This window comes from Natator depressus, chromosome 1 (assembly GCF_965152275.1).
Source record: "Natator depressus isolate rNatDep1 chromosome 1, rNatDep2.hap1, whole genome shotgun sequence".
NCBI classification, from domain to species: Eukaryota; Metazoa; Chordata; order Testudines; family Cheloniidae; genus Natator; species Natator depressus.
This window is the reverse complement of record NC_134234.1, coordinates 117,885,902-117,905,868: the sequence shown is the minus strand read 5'-3', so window position 1 is coordinate 117,905,868 and position 19,967 is coordinate 117,885,902. Positions and strand designations below refer to the sequence as shown.

At 43.3% G+C, this 19,967-nt stretch overlaps 1 protein-coding gene across 1 annotated transcript in view; it reads right to left on the bottom strand.

Moving 5' to 3' along the window:
• CRACDL (CRACD like) overlaps positions 1 to 18,786 on the bottom strand; it is a 95,549-nt gene extending 76,763 nt beyond the window's left edge. The window contains exon 1 of the mRNA XM_074965206.1: positions 18,706 to 18,786. The gene's annotated coding sequence lies outside the window, so the exon portion shown is untranslated. The remainder of the gene's footprint in view (positions 1 to 18,705) is intronic.
• Between the last annotated feature and the right edge of the window lie 1,181 nt (positions 18,787 to 19,967).

Sequence of the window (19,967 nt, the reverse complement as noted above, 5' to 3'; positions counted from 1 at the left end):
TAAGGCATCAGTTTGCAAAATGAGCTCTTTTGAGAAGTCAGTACTGAACAGGACAGGCTCTTTACACAAGTTGTCTTTCAACTTCTGAAAGGCCTTTTCGCAGGCCTCGGACCAGTGCACCTTCTTGGGGCTACTGTCCTTAATTAGATCTGTGTGGGGGACTGCTATCATTGAAAACCCTGGCACAAATTGGCAGTAGTGACCCGTGAGCCCCAAAAACCTTTGGACTTGTTTCTTTGTGGTTGTGGTTTCTTTGTGGGATGGTGTGTGCGTTAAGAGCCTGGACTTTGAGCACGAGGGCAGTAGCTGGCCTTTCTCCAAAATATATTCCAGGTGTGTGCTTTCTTCTTTCCCAGTCTTACACTTTGCTGGGTTTGCAGTTAGCTCAGCTCCCCATAAGGACTGAAGTATGACAACAACTTGTGCTAACTGTTCCTCCCAATCTGAGCTGTAGATGACCACATCATCTAAACAGGCTGCTGCTATGATACATGTGGTTGAAGAACTTGATCCATGAGCTGTTGGGACGTCACTGGGGCACTAGGAAGGCCAAAGGGCATAGTCCTAAAATGACAGAGGCCAACAGCATAGCGAAGGAGGTTTTCTCCCGTGATTCTATTGTGAGTGGGATCTGCCAGTGTCCCTGGGTTAGGTCCAATATGGTGATATATCTGGCCTCAACCAGCTGGTTTAATAGCTCATCCACTTGAGGTACGGATCTATGCAAAACCAAATAGTGCTGTCCAGGGTTGGGACCAATGCAGCTAGGCTTCGCCATTCACTGTGGGATTCTTCAACAACCCCTAGTTCCAACATCACCTGGCCCTCTTTTCTCATGGCCTCCCACATATTTCTGGGGAGTGGCCGTGGATTCTCCCGGACAAGTTACCAGGTTCTGATTGGATATGGTGTTGCAAAAGATGAGTCTGCCCTGGACAGGAGCACCATCAAGAAGGCTTTTACTAGGCTTCTCATCTGGGCAGAGGTGTTCCCCCCACATCTGTGTAGGGTCTGGGCCTGGTGAGGTGGGCACTCAGGGCCCCAGTTTTGGCTCAGAGGAATAAGGAGCAATAAAGTTCTCTTGCTCCTTCCATGGCTTCAGAAGGTTAACCTGGTAGACCTCAGTTAGTTTCCTTTTGTCAGGCTGCCTGATTTCACAGTTAATTGGCCCGACTACTTCATATGGTCCTTGCCATTTAGCAAACAGCTTGGACTCTGCACTCAGGAGTAGAAGTAGTATTTGATTGCCCAGCTTAAATAGGCATATACACATCTCTTTGTTATAGGCTCATTCCTGGGCCTGTTAAGCACTGAGGTGGTTTTCTTTGGCAACAGCCCCTAGGGTTTCAAGCCTATCCTGGAGCTTCAGTGAGTACTATATCACATTCTCCATCCTTGGAACTTGTTCCGCCCCCATCCCTCAGACCAGTTCAAGAATTCCCCAAGGTTGTCTCCCATAAGAGTTCAAATGGGGAGAATCCAATAGATGACTGGGAAACTTCTCGAATAGCAAGTTACAGGGGATCTCAGTGACAGAGGTCCTCAACAATTATCATTTTAAACATTCTTTTCAGGGTTGAATTGAATTGTTCAACCAGTCCATTCATTTGTGAATGACAGCCAGATGCACATGAAGTCTTTATTTTTAGTAGATCACATACCCCCTTCAGCAGCTGAAATGTAAAGTTGGTGACTTGATCAGTGAGGATCTCCTACTCTGGCAAAGCCTTTTAGCAGCTCCGCTACAATCGTCTTTGCATTGGTGTTGCGCAGTGGGATTGCCTCAGGATAGCAGGTAGCATAATCAACTACAACTGATGCATGTTTATACCCAGCTGCACTTTTTTCCCAAGGGTTCAATGAGGTCCATCCCAATCCTTTCAAACAAGATGTCTCACTCCTTTAGATCCTATAAACTGGTATTCAGGGCAGGAGCTGCGAAAGTCTTTAACTTCTTTGTGATCCGGGCCAAAGAAAGCAATCCAAAATCTTGACCAGAGTCTTCTCATGACCAAGGTGACCCAAAAAGGGATAGCATGAACCAGTTGCATAACTACACACCTATGAGGCTGTGGAATGAGGAGTTGTCACCGAACTTGGCCCAGTCAGTCAGTCTGTCTTGCTCTACCTAGTACAGTTGCTTTGCCTGGAGTTCAAACTGTGGGTACTGCTCTGCTTGTGAGTGGAACACCTCCCTCTTAACCACCGGCAATTAGACATAAGCCTGGCTCAAGGTATCATCTTCCCTCTGGTCCTTTATGAAGTCCATCTTGCTAGTTAGGACGTCCTTTTCCTGTAGAGGGGGCCAATATTGCTTCATTGTTAGGTGACCCTTCTGAAGGAACTTTCCTTTGACCAGATTCCCCCCCCTCGCCCCCGCAAGAGTCCAACCTCTCATCTACCCCTACCAATGTCGCAGGTTTTGAGATCCCCTCTCTCAGGGTCTCCTCATTTACTCTCTCTGGAGCCTCTAGGGCTGGTTTAAACCCTCTCAGTACCTCAGAGAAATACTCCCAATTCTGACCTAAGATAAAGGGGTCAGCTAATGTTGAGGACAGCCCCACTTAAAAGGACTTTGTGTTTTCCCCTACTATCAGCTGCACGCATGCACTGGAATAGGGTTTAATGTCTCCATGGATACACTGTAGAAAGATAATCCCAAACCCTGAATCCCCTGGGGAGACTAAGTTGTCCAGGACCAGGGTTCACCCATACCCAGAATCCATCAGGTATATTACCTCAGTTCCATTTATCTGAACAGGGACCATTACCGTAGCTAGGGTTTGCTTACGGGCATGGCTTTCTGTTGTCCACATCTGTCCATAACCACACTCCATAGAAGGGCATTTGTAATACTGATGACCCAGCTGCCTACATGAAAAGCAAGCCCCCACTGCAGGCCAAGTGGTCACTGGCTTTAAGCCTACTGTCTGGTAGCTCTTCCCTAAGAGGCTTGTCTGCTTCCACCCCTTGACTTTCCAGCAGAGAAGCCCATATGACTCCCAGGGGCCTTTATGGGGCCTGAGATGCTGGAGTTTCCCAATGGGGGCCAGTGCAGGACCCTTGGCCTGCTGAGCCCCTTAGAGGCTGCCACTTCTGAGACACCCTCTCTGATTTCCGATTCCCCTGGTTGGGTTCTCCCTTGAGTCAAGGGATCCCATTGTCCTCAGGCACTTGCTCGTGTGATGCTGCCAGACCCATTTCCCCAGCTAAATAATTTTCCATTAGTCAGACAGCATCAGCTAGGGACTCTGGCTGGCGTTTGGGCACCCAGTGCCTACCCCCAGGTGGAAGTACGTGGACAAACTGCTCTGTCACAAAGAGCTCGGCCAACTCGACTCCAGTCTGAGTTTGCCACTTTAATCACCTCCACCATAGGTCTCTTAACTTATGGGCGACCACATGGGCCAGGCTCCTGGGAGTGTATTTTTCCCTCATGGATCTTTGTCAGGTCTCCCCTGTGATGTCAAGATAGTCAAGCATGGCCGCTTTCACCTGAGCATAGTCTTGGGCAGATGGCGCATCCAGCCCTCAATATGTGGCCTGCACTAGTCCCACCAGGTGAGGTGCCAACAGAGTGGCCCACTGATCAGGTAGCCACCGGACTGCCATTGCCACTCATTCAAACATTACCAGGAAAGCCTCCGGGTCGTCCTCAAGGCCCATCTTTGTGAGTTTCACTGTCACAGTTGGGACCACTGGCCTATAGCTCCTGGAGGGGAAGTCCCAGGAAGCTGCATCAGGGCCATGACCTGTTGGACCAGTCTTTGCTGCTGTTCCTCCCCTAAGTCCCAGATCAGTTACTGCTGGACAGCCATTTGCTGCAGGATTGTTGCTGCTGCTGGGTTGCCTGTTGCTCCTGCTGGTTCTCAGTCATCCACGTTAGATCCATGTTGTCTGTCCTACCAACTCACATCTCTAGGTCTAGGGTGTTTGACCGTCTGAGTCAGTCAGTCCTCCTCTCTCTCCACAGGTGGAAAGGATGTCAACATTGTCCACCAATTGTAAAGGGGTGGACTCACCACTGGCACCTCCTTGTGGTCAGATGTGGCATGGCAGCTCTCTCTCCTCAGTGGCCTGCTTTGTCCTGTGACTTAGCCCTCCGGCCAGGTCACCTCAAAGTCTCTCCCCTTTCTGAGTAGTCCACAAACAAATAAGCAAGGGCAATTAACACAAACAAACTGAGTTAGTAATGGAGAAAATGGAATGCCTCCCTCTCAGGGTGTATCAGGATCTGGTCCTCCTTTCTCTCAGGGAGGGACCTTCAGGGAGTGGTTGGCTGGGAAGCTCCTGCCTTCAGTCAGTCCTTTCTTCAGGAGCAACAGGTTGCAGATCTGCTCTCTTCCCTGGTCCACCCACAAGTGAGCTGTTCTGCTCCCTTTTAAACTCCTCCAGCCTGTGCATGCCTAGCACCTGTGGCGAGGCGGAGCTGGCTGAGCCCACAGCAGTTCCTTAACCCCTTGTTGTCCAGCATGGGGTTTGTATATCCCACCACAGAGCCTCATGCATTTTTGCTTATTATACTGAGTTATATAGGAGATAGTCTTTCTACCAGTTACTATAATTTTTTCAAAACAGCTGGTCAGTAAGCATTTTCTTTCCATATCCCATCATCCTAGTACAAATGACAGATAGGCGCCATTAAACTCCCTTGATCTTTAAGTTTGTGAGGGACCCAACTCTTTAGTCCCAAGGAAATGTTGCCAAATTGACAGCTGTCAGATCAAGCCCCTGATAGTTACACAATAGACTACAATGGCTCCATAATCTCAGCTTCCTTCTGTGTGGAAGGGTTTGGTTTTTTTTTCTCCAATCTCTTGCTTTTCTCTCTCTCTTTAAAATTATTATTTAACTACAATTTCTAATGAAAGGGGAAATGAACACACAAAATATTAATTATTTTAAGGTTGTAACAACACAGACAAAAGGAAATTCAAAGTTACAGTCAAGATTCTGACTTTGTACTAGATCCTTGTTTTGTGTTGCTTAAAGGTAGCCCGAGTCCTAGATCAGTGCACGATCAGTTACTAACAACATGTTCTCAAATGCCTGGGCACAAATAAAGGATGGACCTGCAGATTGCACTTTGAATGTTCTTGGTTTTGTTGGTTTGTTTTACAACTTTAGCAAGAGTTAAAGATAGGGTGGTGTATGTTCACATCTGATTTCCCAGCTGACTACACTGCCTGACTCATTATGTTTGAGAGATTCACTCAGTGTAATCTGAGGAATATGGATCTTTTGAGAAGATTATATCAATTCATTCTCTGGGAAAGGCAAAACATATTCCCCCTGGAAATACAGAATGCTGATCAGATCTGGCACCGGAGATGACCTACTCCCTGTATAAGCCTTACTAAAAAACTGCCTGATTTTTCTTTTTCCAGCTTGGCAATCTAAGCCTCCATGTTCAGCATCTAGCTAAAACATCGTTAAACTAACTCTGGGCTTTCTGCCACTCTAAACAAACTTACAGTGCAGATATTTCAACTCATTTTTGACTGAGGATGAGACAGAAGTAGGCACTGTTTGAAGTACTAGAGGTATAAAAGCCTCCAACAGGTAGAATATTAACAGTTTGTAAGGCTTGTTCCTCTGCTTAGGGATTATGGAAAGTTATGTCTATTTTTGAGGTCTCTCTGTCTCTAGCGAAGGGTAACACATGATCTTTGAACAAATCAGACAAGCGTGGAACAATTTTAATCCCTGAATAAATAAATCCCCTGGGGGACCTGGCTACAGAAAAATCAATGGGTAATTCTATTAGGTCTCTCTGTGAGTAAGATACCAATCTGCCTTCTATCATGAACCTTAAAGCCACAGACCTTGTCATAATAGTTTATCAGATTTGTGTGAGCAGCCATCAGTATGGAAATCCTGGTTAAAGCCAGAATGTCATCTGCTCACAACAGCTGTGGGAACTAAATTTTGCTCGATCATCTCAGAGTTATGGTTATGATCTAATAGGAAACAAAATAAGGTGGTAATGATGTTAAGTCTGCTCTATTTTGAATGTGTATATGTCCCAGGGAGCTTACTTTTTATTCCCCACCCTTTAAGACCCCACATCACTGTGACCTGCCTTCTGCCCAATAAATATTAGCTGGGACTCCTTTAGAGGTCCACAGGGTTTCTCCCATATCCCTTCATAGTAATAAGTGGCCTTTCCTGCTCTAATGACTTGAATCACTCCCTGCTAATGAGTGAGAAATCACACATAGGTCTCTCATTTGACCGTGCAGAGCATCAATCCCAATAGTCTCAAAGCAGAACTGTGTCTTAAAATACAAATAATCAGAACCGGGAGTTATTGGCGCTCCAGAAAATTAAAGGTATTTTTGACACACACTTTCCCTCCTCTAAAATAATACCCCAGCCACTTTGACATCTTTCAATATAATAACAGAATCACTTGTGTTGGAAGAGACCTCCAGCAACTCATATAGGACCAGATTTTTAGAGGTATTTAGGTGCGTAAAGATTTAGATAGGTGCCTACTGAGATTTTCAAAAGCACCTAAAGAGGAGTTAGGCGCTGATCCCACTTATGTGCTTTTGAAAATCCCACTAGGCACGTATCTGCATCTTTAGGCACCTAAAATACCTTTGAATATCTGCCCCCTAGTCCATCCTGCTACTTTATGGAATAAGAAGATTAAAATGTAATAAATGTAATAATTCCCCTACAATCAAAATGTTGTTAATTTTCACATATTTCTGCTTGAAGACCTCATTCAAATTCAGACTGGAGCAAGTAAATACAACTCCCTTGGAAACCTCTGAGCCAAATTCTGCTGTGTTTTAAATGACAGCGTAAACTAGTCAGAAGACAGAAATGGGGCCAAGTCGTTTAACTTGTACCAAATGGCATACAGTAGAAGTGCTTTTCAGAAAGTAACTGAAAGACAACCAGTCATAAAAGAGAATAGGCTTACTGATCCATATACTCAGCATTCTGTACTCTCAACATTCAGACACTGTAAAACATCATGTACATTGATTGCCTCAGTTGTGTACTAGGGGAATAAAGCAAACATTTTAAAGAATCATTTTTCTTATAATATAGCTCAGCATTCAATGATATTATAGAGCAATATATAATTAAGTAGAACATACTGTCAGTAAGGTATTTTACATCTACTTTCATCTCATTTTGGGGAAATAAGTGAAAAAGGTCTAAAGCTATGAGATAAAGGCACATGCTTATGACCTCATGTGTTACTGAGAGCTGAGATTTGTGAAGAATGTGACTGATAAAGGTGCAAGCAAGGGAACACCTGACCAGGCCAGAAGGTTGATCCCGTTGACATTATTTTTGTTTGTCAAATTATTTTAGAAGGGCTTGGAAATCAGCCTACCATGAGTCACGTCACCTTGCGTGACATGGATTTTTGAGAACACTGAATTGGACAGTATTTTCTTTGAGTCACTATTCCATCTTCCTACAAACCAACCACTTGGAGAGAATGGTGGCACACAAATACAACTGCTGATGGCACTACCTGTGACCACATACAGATTGCTCATGATGAGTGGGGAAAATGGATCTTTCACTGAATTAACACTCTTTTGTATGTCAAAGCCTAAATTTTCAAAAGTGATTTTGGAGGTCCAACTTGAGACACTTGAAAGGGGCCTGATTTTCAGAAAGTGCTGAGCACCCACCACGTGAAAATCAGGCCTCTTTAAATTCCTGGTTGGGCATCCAAACATCAGGGGACCAAAAAAAATCACTAATCATGTTTGAAAATTACACCACTTAACTTTACTTCTGTGCTTTAAACTCCAACTTTCTTGACTATGTTAAAAGTCTGCTTTCATGGACATGTAGTAGTTTTACTGATTATACTGTTTATCTTTATCTCTGTGCACTATGCAAAGAACTGGCAATATCTGGCTGCCACACCAAGTGTGAATGGACCAGGCGAGAGAGAGGCAGGGCCAGTTCTAGGGGTGGGCGAGGAGGGTGGTCAACTTCACTCTGATTTCCCCCCCCCCCGCTGGTTGGCTAGCTGTATGTTTTTTCGTTTTGGCTCAGCCACTCAGGGGGAAGGAGGGCACTGAAAACATTTTGCACCCTCACCAGAAAAACAGCTAGAGAGAGAGAATACAAAGACCAGGATTTATGTGCAAATGACTGAGAGATGTCACGCTGAAATGCCTGAACTGCTTTAAAAGAAGCAAAACAGAATAAAGACTATGGGCATTTGCCTTTCCCTTCTTTCCCTCTGTGCCATACCTGTTTGTGAGGTAGATGCATGTTCATCCATGCCTGAAAAATCAGGACACCTAAACTGACCTGGAGAGGACTATTGATTACAGTAGTTTGCTTAGTCAGCGTCACGTAATTAACTCCAACATGTTTCTCATCTGCCCTTCTGATTTCCTCCTTTTTATGTGTGTGTCCAGGATACTTTCTGTTTAAACGATTTTTAATCAATCTCTAGGTCAGTGTTTTTCAAACTGTGGGTTGCGACCCAGTACTGGGTTGCGGCATGTCAGGCACTGGGTCACCTAGCTCTGGTCAGCACCGCCGACCTGGACATTAAAAGTCCCGTCGGCGGTGCTGCCCAGCTAATGCAGGCTAGTGCCTCTCTGTTCTGACACCGTGCTGCGGCCAGGATCGGGTCCAACTGCTAGGCAGGGGGGCCATGGGGCTCCACACCCTATCCCTGCCCTGAACACCGGCTCTATACTCCCTTTGGCCGGAAACCAGCCAATAGGGGTTGGGGGGCGGTGCCTACAGGCAAGAGTCATGCACCTCCGCCAGGAGCCAGACCTGCTGCCAGGACAGGTAGGAAGCCTGCCTCTGCACCCCAGTTGTGTCGCTGACCAGGAGCCACCAGAGGTAAGTCCGAGCCCCAACCCCATGCCCAATCCCCAGCCCTGAGCCCCCCCCAAACCCGGTACCCCTTCCTGCACCCTAAACCCCTCATCCCCAGCTCTACCCCAGAGCCTGCACCCCCAGCCCAGAGCCCTGATCACCTCCCACACCCCAACCTCCTGCCCCAGCCCAGAGCTCCCTCCCATACCCTGAACCCCTCATTCCCAGCCCCACCCCATAGCCCTCACCCCCAGACCCCAACCCTCTGCCCCAGCCCTGAGCCCCTCCCACACCCCTCATCTCCAGTTCCATTGGGTCACAGGCATTAACAATTTTCTACAGCTGGGTCCCCAGAAAAAGAGTTTGAAAACCGCTGCTCCAGGTCATTTTGTTTGGTTAAAGAAACCAGTTGAACTGCATTATATGTTGGTGCTGCCTACCTTAGTTTCGCTGATCACCACAACACTCCATGTACATTTTAGCAAGTTTTCCTCCTTGTTTTTAATATAAAAATGACATTTTACCCTCTAATAACTCCTACCTTCCCCCCAAAAGATGGCTAGATACAAGATTTATCTTGAGCTAACCCTCTATTCACTCTTCCCCGTGTGACTCTCAGTTAAACCTCTAAAGATCTCCCCAGTTTCGCCCACTTCAGGGCTCTAGGTCATGAACAATACTGCACCCATGCAGTATACATTTCCTATATTCTACAGGTAGCACTATACAATATCTGCTCTTTTTTAAACAGCAAAGGAATTACTTTGACAATAAACATGTTTTGAACAGCATAGTGTAATATCATTTCCTTGAAAAACTAATGACTCGCTTTGCTTATAATCACAACTCAAGGAAGCAGAGAAAAAGCTGGGTAGAGAAAAAGCTGTAGATTTCTCCAATGCCTAAAAATGCTGGGGTAAAATGGAAGGATTCCCTTGCTCTCCCAACACCATCTCATTCCCCTCTTGTCACAGCAGCCCTACAGTCTATTCTTGCTGTTGACAGAAAAAAAGAATGAGGGGAGAACAATCTCTCTCACCTCCTAAATCATCATTTGATACAATGGAGTCAGCTGTTCAGGATTTAGAATCATGTTTGTTGTATTTGATTCTAAACTTGATCCTGTGTTTTTAAGAGGACTTATTTTTAAAGGAAATTGTTTTAAAAATTGGAGGAAGAAACTAAGGAACTACAAACACAATCTAATAGCTCTTTAGACCCATGCAGATGTGCTGATAAAAATATCATTGTATGCCACAGAAAACTAGTGATTCTTGTAAATAAACTCTAAATCTTGGGCTAAACACGCTTAGATGGCAGATATCTTTGTAGCAAGCTTTCTTTAGTACTTGAAACAATATTGGTAACTGCTCTGAACTGCCTTTCCAGCTTGTTGAAGGATTTTGTATAGCCTTTTAATTGCCTTCTCTAATTCTACTTTTTCTGTTTTAAGTTGAACTTTTAAAGTTTCTTTAGCCCACACATTGGTTAACGAAGTGGCTGTGAGGGAAGCTAAGTAAAGGTAACTTGTTATATTTATGGCCTTGTCCACTCTACAAAGTTAAGTTGATGTAAAGCAGCTTATGTCGATCTAACTATAGAGGTGTACACGCTACAATGCTCCTCCCACCACTGTTACTCGCCCATTATGCCAACCTAATAAAACCACCTCAAGAAGAGATGTAGCGCTTAGGTCAATGTAGTCAGGGCGACGCAGTGTCAGTGTAGACACAAGGAGTGTTGTATGGACATGCAACAGCTGTTTAATTACTGTGGTGCTGTAAGTCAACGTAACTTAAGTCGACTTAACTCTGCCATGTAGACAAGGCCTAAGTAAAACAGTTGATGGCTGCAACCTTTGTCCTCACTATTGCTCTTCAAACCCCTAGCTATAAGGGGAAGATTAGCCAGAAACTCTGCACAGGGAACCTTAGAGTTTCCAAGCCCCTCTCTCTCTCTTCCCAATTTTGTTTTTCTGTGACTGGATATAATGTAGTTCCTGAAAAGTCCTGCCCAGTAAAGGAACATAGAGCAGCTCTTTGACTGCACTTAAGAAAGGATTCTCTATTCAGGGTAGAAGTAGCTGCTGGGGTCAGCTGAGGTGCCACAGCTCCAACTGACCCTTGAATGTTCTGATAAACATACCTACCATAGGAATAAAACAATACTGCAAATGACTACTTGATATACACACTTATCTTTCCCCTTTAACCACCCCTACCCCATGAAGGGACAACGGACTGTTAATTCCTGAGAGCATGAAATTTTTCAATTGGTGTAATGTTTAATGAAGAGCTGAGCCCTAATTCATTATAATAGAACTGCAAATTATATGTAAAGAATGCAAAGTTTTATACTGCCTAATCTCTCTAGTTATAATTTTCCCCATTTTGTATTACTGATGTGAATTATCTCAAACAGTAGTACCGGATCTACAACAAAAGATATGTATTATTCTGACCCCAGACAGGCCCATTATATATCTGAAAGTATATTGTTAAATTTTCCACTTAAATCATACTATTACAAAAGATGGTAGAATTTAGAGCAGTTCAACTACATAAAGAGAAACTTATTGCTGGTTGTGTCTTAAATATGTTCTACAAGATCATGGATGCTATTAAAAAATGCCCTACTGGCTGCTCAAGAGCTCTACGGCATTGTTGATTTTTATTAGTCAAGTCAACTTCCCACTCTGTGATACCAATGAACCTGTTTGTTTCCCAATTTAAAAAAAATATTTTTTTGTAATATAGGTTAACTGTTTACAATTCAACTGGCTATTAAATATCTAACATTAAATATCAGAACAGAACAACCCCACCTGCCATTTTGTGGATGTTAATATTATGGATCTATTCATTTTTATTGTACCCTACATGGCTAGTTATCTAAGGGTCTGAGTGTGAAACCCTTAATCATGTTGAGTAGTACCTTACTCCAATAGTACACCCAACCTTACTCTTCCTGGTGGAATAAGCTATTACTCAACATGAAAAACAGTTTTATAATATGGCCCCAAATGAATATGGGGTGAAATCCTGGTTCCACAGAGATCAAAATTCCCACCGACTTCAATGGCATCAGGATTTCACCCAGGGTCTTTTAAACTTAATTATTAACAAAAAATGTAAGAACTTCCCTTGATATAAATTAGGGCTGTCAAGCAATTAAAAAAGTAATCGCGATTAAAAAAAGTAATCGTACTTAATCGCATTGTTAAAACAATAATAGAATACCATTTAAATATTTTTTGATATTTTTCACATTTTCAAATATATTTATTTCAATTACAACCCAGAATACAAAGTGTACAGTGTTCACTTTATATTTATTTTTGATTACAAGTATTTGCACTGTAAAAAAATAGTATTTTTCAATTCACCTAATAGAAGTATTGTAGTGCAATCTCTTTATCATGAAAGTTGAACTTACATATGTAGAGTTATGTACAAAAAATAACTGCATTCAAAAATAAAACAAACGTAAAATTTTAGAGCCTGCAAGACCACTCAGTCCTAGTTCTTGTTCAGCCAATCACTCAGACAAACAAGTTTGTTTATATTTGCAGGAGATAATGCTGCCTGCTTCTTGTTCACAATGTCACCTGAAAGTGAGAACAGGTGTTCGCATGGCACTGTTATAGCTGGCGTTGCAAGATATTTATGTGCCAGGTGTGCTAAAGATTCATATGTCCCTTCATACTTCCACCACCATTCCAAGGGACATGCGTCCATGCTGATGACGGGTTCTGCTCAATAACAATCCAAAGCAGTCCGGACCGACGCATGTTCATTTTCATTATCTGAGTCAGATGCCACTGGCAGAAGGTTGATTTTCTTTTTTGGTGGTTTGGGTTCTGTAGTTTCCACAGCGGAGTGTTGCTCTTTTAAGACTTCTGAAAGCATGCTCCACACCTCTTCCCCTCTCAGATTTTGGAAGGCACTTCAGATTCTTAAACCTTGGGTCGAGTGCTGTCGCTATCTTCAGAAATCTCACATTGGTACCTTCTTTGCGTTTTGTGAAATCTGCAATGAATGTGTTCTTAAAATGAACAACATGTGCTCGGTCATCATCCAAGACGGCTAAAACATGAAATATATGCCAGAATGCGGGTAAAACAGAGCAGGAGACATACAATTCTCCGTCAAGGAGTTCAGTCACAAATTTGATTAACACATGTTTTTAATGAGCGTCATCAGCATGGAACATGTCCTTTGGAATGGTGGCCGAAGCATGAAGGGGCATATGAACGTTTAGCATATCTGGCACGTAAATATCTTGCAGTGCCAGCTACAAAAGTGCCATGCAAATGCTTTTTCTCGCTTTCTAGTGACACTGTAAATAAGAAAAGGGCAGCATTATCTCCTGTAAAAGTAAACAAACTTGTTGGTCTTAGCGATTGGCTGAACAAGAAGTAGGACTGAGTGGACTTGTAGGCTCTGAAGTTTTACATTGTTTTGTTTTTGAGTGCAGTTATGTAACAAAAAAAAAATCTACATTTGTAAATTGCACTTTCAGGACAAAGAGATTGCACTACAGTACTTGTATGAGGTGAATTGAAAAATACTATTTCTTTTGTTTATTATTTTTACAGTGAAAATATTTGTAATAAAAAATAACATACTTTAATTTCAATTACAACACAAAATACAATATATATGAAAATGTAGAAAAACATCCAAAATATTTAATACATTTTAATTGGTATTCTATTGCCTCACAGTACAATTAAAACTGTGATTAATTGTTTAATTGCAATTAATTTTTTTGAGTAATTGCATGAGTTAACTGTGATTAATTGACAGCCCTAATATAAATCTATGCACATTTTCAGGAACGGACTTATTACGCTCTAGAATAAGGGCCCAGTCTTGCAAATACATATCGCAGGGTATACTGTTTATTACCAATTGTAGTTCCATTGACTTCTGTGAGACAATCCCACAATCCCAAACTGCCTCCCACAATTCTCCAGGTGGCAGGAGACTCCCACTGGTCCTTACTTAGCTGCCAAGATTTCCATCTTCCCTCTCTGATAATTTATCCAATAGATGTAGGCATTTTCAGTTCAATATTCTGCACTACAATGGACATTTTAAATTGATGGGTAGGAGAAAATTAATTTAATATCAAAATAAATTACACAGGGATTACTGCAATTATTGTATTTATATTTAATTTACATATTTAATTCAATTGAAAAAACCTCCATTTTAAATTTACCTGAAGCTGTCAGTGGATCTCTAGCCTTCTGCACTGTAGTATAGTAGAATCCAGAGCCCCTAACTATCGAGTTCAAATCAAGCTTGCTACTGAGTGCACTGGGCCTGGGGTATTAGTTAAATACCCACTATTTAAAGGGTGGAGTGAGGAAAATAAAATCCCCAGAACCCAAAATTGCACAAGCGGGAGGAGATTCCAAATGAGTTCTGTTGGCCTGATGGTAAACAGAGGTCCACAGTGACAGGAAATCCATATATCTATCTTCCTTAAGGGACAATTAATCCTAGAAACATGATAGTGAAATGAATGCCAAAGTGCTCTCCTTCACTGAACATTTTGTTTGAGCTTATGTTGAGCTTATGTTGAGCTTTATTTTCTATGTAATAGTGCATTACGTTAAATCCCTACAATAAGACGAGACATACTTAATATTTTGGGCTGTTTCATACTGACCTTTGGAAGCGCAGTAAATTAACTTACCGCATGTTTAACTTTGCATTTACTTTGGGATTATTAATTGTATTTCAGAGTCTGCAAAGTTATAGAAGGAGACTGGTGTAGTAAATGAATGTGTTGAAATCCTAGCAAGAACTAGCTTTGGTCTGCTTATTTGAGACAAGAATAATTGTGCTCAAATTAGTGTATCTTAATGTTTCTCAGCAAACCAAAACAAACATGTTCAGTTCAACAGCACCTAGGGCTCAGGGAAGGTACTTTTAGACATCTGAATACAGAAAGATAAATGATTTTGGTGCTAACAGATATCTGTCTTGAGCCAAATCTAGCTCCCTGCCCCCAAGTGAGCAGAACCCCAAAGGGCAGCAGAAATGACGCATTTACAGCTGTGCGGGGGGTTGGACAGCGGAGGGTCCGTACAGAGGTGGGGGGAGGAATCTTCACCCTCTGTACACTCCGAAGGATCTCCATCCACAGTAGCTCTGAGTTGGCTTTTGGCTGGTGTGGGGCTGCCACAGATCAGCTCCCGCTCGTACTCTGCAGCCTGAAATGGGAGAGCATGGGTGGGATTATACGATGTGGTTGCCTGCGATAGTAGGGGATTGGACCCGATGTCCAAGGAGGTCCCTTCTGGTCTTATGTTCTTATGACTCCATCATTTGATGCCTTTGGAGAGCTCATACTCAATACCCATGTATTCAGTCTTAGCACAAAGAAGGAGAATTTGGCCCTATATCATTAGCTGTGGACGATACCACACTAACACTGTTGCATCTATAATGCAGCTTTGTCACTACAATAAATATTTGGCTGAGATGTTTTGATTATTTAATCATATTTTGCTTCTTCAACAGTTCAATACCCAGTCTTTGCCATTATAGACATATCTTCTTTTCTATCAATTGCTTAATAAACTTCCATCATGACTATAAATAATATATCTGTAAATTATGTAACATTTGATATGCTGTTGGTATCCCCTCCTGTTGGAGGGAATGGCTTGGAATGTCACTAGCACTCTGATGCAATGAGCACCAAATGAGCAAACCCCTCTGTCTGGGTGGAGCTCATTCATGGATCAGGGGGCATTGATTCTCCTCCTCCTGCAAGTGTAAATCAGGAGTAACTCTACCAAAGCCAACAGGGCTACATCATTGTGAGAGAACTATCAGGCCCAATAACTTGGAAGAATATATACAGATATTTAAAAAGTTTTTTTTTAATTTAAAAGGAGAGCTTGCAAGATGACAATAACAAAGAAACAGAAATGCAAATTCTCTATTGTGTCTTGCTTCATATTTATAACAGTCAAACAAATTAATTACCTAGCAATAAAAGCAAGCAGAATTCTTGCTTCATTGCCCAGTCAACATGAATGCACCTGCTCCCTTCCCTATGATAAGGCCACAGAGATATCATGGAATTGCTTTCTTTCAATGATTAAAAAGCTAAAAGGCAAGTGCCTGTAATAATAATACCATTTTCTCCCCGCTAATCTAATCTTTGCCCTGTGGAAACTGCTGATGTGAGCTTACTTCTGAAATTTACATAAAAACTAACTATATCTTGTTTTTGGAAAAGGACTGATCCACCGAGGTTAGGGGCATGGAGAAACAAGGTCTGGAAAATTATTGCAATGGAAATGATAGATAACCTTATATTAGGATCAAATAGAATTTACAATATATAGTTACCATTTTTGGAATTTGAAAAAAATAAATATACAGACAATAATATGAGGCTGACCAAACATAAATGGGTCTTTTAAAGGTGGCAAATACAGGGGATAAACAGAAGTGAAGCATGGCACACGATTCCCATCCGAAGGGACATATATAGTCTGCTGCTATGATGTGATTTTATTATGTGATTTACAGAGGCAAAAAAGTAGAAACGAAAAATTTCTGGAAGGTCTCATATGTGTAAATTAGACTAACTATTTACATTTAGATGAAGCGTGCAGCAGACAACAGACTAGACCTTCTAAACTGGTATTCACGTTGTCACTAACTACAGACCTGAGACCCTCATTATATTCTGCAGATTGAAAAAGGTGGAATAAAAGGTGAGATATGTGGGGATTATTATGAATATGATTTTAAATCCTTGGGTGGAAATGTGAATTTATTATCTGAGTGGTAATAAAGTTAAAAATTTGTATAATTTAAATGATTTTGTTGCTGTTCATGTATGTTAATAGTTACAAGATAGAAAGGTGTTTAAAAAACAAAAAAAACCCAAAAAATTTTCTGTCCCGGCATTTTTTAAAACTTTGATTGTAATTTCTAACAGACTTGTCTACAGATAGTTTGCATTTACCAGAGCCAATATTTAAGTATAGCAATTAAATTACACCATACTTGTATTTTATTGCAAAAAAGTGTGTGGTTTTAGAAACAGACACACCAAAACAATTTAAGAATGTGAAGTAGTGACTTGATTAGCAATATTTCACAATGCATGCACACAACCACCTCTGCGATCTTACAGGACAGTTTCAGGATACATGCAGATTTTTCTGTAAAATTTTTTTGCAACTTACTCTTGCTATAAGTAGTTACACAAACATGAGAGAGAAAGCCATAGCTTTTCAGCACTACAAAACAAACCTCAGAGCTGTACACATCTTGCACAGTTTAAAGGAAATGTAGAACATTCTATAAAGGTGTAAACTTAGTAGAAGTATAGACTCATACAAATTCACTTTCAATGTTTAACAATGAAATATAAACTACTCAAAAATCTTCTACGTACATGGAAAATTAAATCTGTAAGTGCCTTGCAAGAAGTGTCTCTTCTACACCTTAAATTGAAATGTCTGTTGCAACTCCGAATGTTGTAAGTACCTCATTCACTCTATGCTTTGTATAAAAAAGCTTTTACCATCGCCCTGGAGCCTTTTGGCTACATACAAAGAATAGGAAATACAAAATCTTTCTGGCCTCCTAAAAACTTTGGGAATGAGCCTGCACTTCTTGCATTCTGCCCCCACTGAAGTCTCTGGAAGTGCCAGGTTTGTAAGAAACACAGAATCTGTGTCATAAACATATATAGCTCTCTTTCACTACCCTTCCAAAATAAATTCAATTTAGGCATACATTAGACAATGATTGTAAAAACTATACAGTACATTAGAGAGGGAAATTCTCAAAGGAGTTACATCAGCGATTAATGTGACTCAAAGGCTTTAAAGTGTTCTACATGCTTTAAGAAAGAAGGACCTCATTCTTTGCTGCCTTACTCTTCATGCACTCATTCGCATGTACACAGGTGAGTATAAAATGCTACAAGATCAGACTGGTAGCTTCTTGCACCCTCTTTCCCCAAGTATACATGATTACAAAGACAGCAGCGGTTCATTTCCAAAGCATCTCTTCTGAGTGTTACCAGCTAGCACTCAAGAAAGGCATGCAAAAACCCTCTGACAATGCAGAAAGCCTCCCCAATTAACTGCAGTCCCCACACCACTCCCTTTGCAAGCAGTTTTGCTGCATTATTTTCCTGCCCCCGGAACCAACTCCAGAGAAATATCTCCACAATATCTTACAGTGGCATTATTTTAGGCCCTTTCTCTACACATGTTTCTTATTCTCACACCCACTGGTACTGTAACCACTATACTGTCTATGCCCAGTCCCGCTCAGAGCTGGTAGTGCAACAGCGGGAGATTTCAAGGAAAATGCTCGTGTAGACAGGGCCGCATGTAGCAAAGCTTCACCACCTCCTCCCACAACTTTTCCTGCAGAACAGCTTTCCCCGAGAGCAGGGGCGCTGAGAGCCATCGATATGGTAACCTCCCTCAGAACATTTATACATTCTGAGTATGTGACACACACTTCAAGCCAGGGGGTGCTGCAGCACCCCCGCACCCCGGGTCCGGCACCTATGCCGGAGGGGCAGGCTGGGCTGTAACTCCCCTTGCTGACTGCACAGAGTCATGCAACCGCTGGAGGCTTGTACTACGCTCTGCTGAGGAGGTTCGGGACAAGCAGCCTCCTCTCCCTAGCGATGGGGAGACACGAACCAGATGGGGGGTAAGGGAGCGGGCGGGGGGGCCAGCCACTGAGAGCATACCGGGGGTGGCGTGGCAAACCCGGGCCCCCTGCTCAGCCCGGGCCAGTTCAGTGCTGGGAGGGAGCCGGCCGGCTCAGCAGCGGCTGGGTCGCCCCATTAAGTGGAAGGGAAGGCGCCGCCACTCACCTGCCTCCTGGCTGTCACACCAAGGCGGCAGCCTCCCCCGCATCAGCGTCCGGCGAGCGCCCTCCAGGAGGCAGGAGAGCGGCAGCCGGGCTCGCAGCGCCCGCGGCGGGACCCGCGCCGGGACCGGGACCGGCCCCGGGGAGCTCGCCGCGCTGGAGCCGGAGAACCGGCCCCGCCCGCGCAGCTGGGCCAAGGAGGAAGCGGAGCTGGCGCTGCCGGAGCAGAGGAGTCCGCGGGGAGGGTGTGGGCGGGACGCGGCGGCAATCACCGCAGCGGGAGCCAAGGCTGCGGGGCTGGGGCTCCAGCCTCCCCTGGCCAGCCGCTTCCCTCTGTGCGAGCCAAACCCGGGGAGCCTCTGCCAGGCCCCGGCCCCGCAGCCACGTTACTTTGAAAAGCGGCCGGGGACGGGGAGTGTGTGGCAGCCCCAGTCCCCGTGTACCCAACTGGCCGGGGCCCAAAGTCCAAGGGGAAGGTTGGCCGAGCCGGGAGCGCGGGATTTTGCCCTCTCGGCTCATCCGAGCAACGGGAGGGTCCAAACCAGGGCCGCGAAGCCGCGCGACGTTTTCAAGGAAAGGGCTATTTCTGAGCTGGCGCTTTTGCACCCAGATTTCTGACATGTTTAACATGCCTTCAGGGTGTAAGTACAGCGGTGTAGAAAGGTAAGGACGACATGCCCTCACCCTCTCCCTTGGAAGCCTACCCTTATAAATTAGTTAGGAGGTGTTTCCTAATATCTAACCTAAAGCTCCCTTGCTGCAGATTAAACCCAGTTTCTTGTCTTGCCTTCATTCATGTTTGATGTGCTCTTTGTGGTTAATCTGCAGGGTTAAAGAGAGCGTTGGAGTTGCTGTTGGTTGGGTGCTTTGGGCAGGTAGCTGCAGTTGGTATTTGCCAGTAGAGACGGATCAGTCTAAAACTGGCTGACTGGGCAACAAAATGGCAGACGAAATTCAATGTTGATAAATGCAAAGTCACGCACATTGGAAAGCATAATCCCAACTATGCATATAAAATGATGGGCTCTAAATTAGCTGTTGCCACTCAAGAAAGAGATCTTGGAGTGACTGTGGATAGTTCTCTGAGAATATCCACTCAATGTGCAGCAGCAGTCAAAAAAGCAAACAGAATGCTGGGAATCATTAAGAAAGGGATAGGTAATAAGGCAGAAAATATCTTAATGCCTTTCTATAAATCCATGGTATGTCCACATCTTGAATACTGCATGCAGATGTGATTGCCCCAACTCAAAAAAGATATATTGG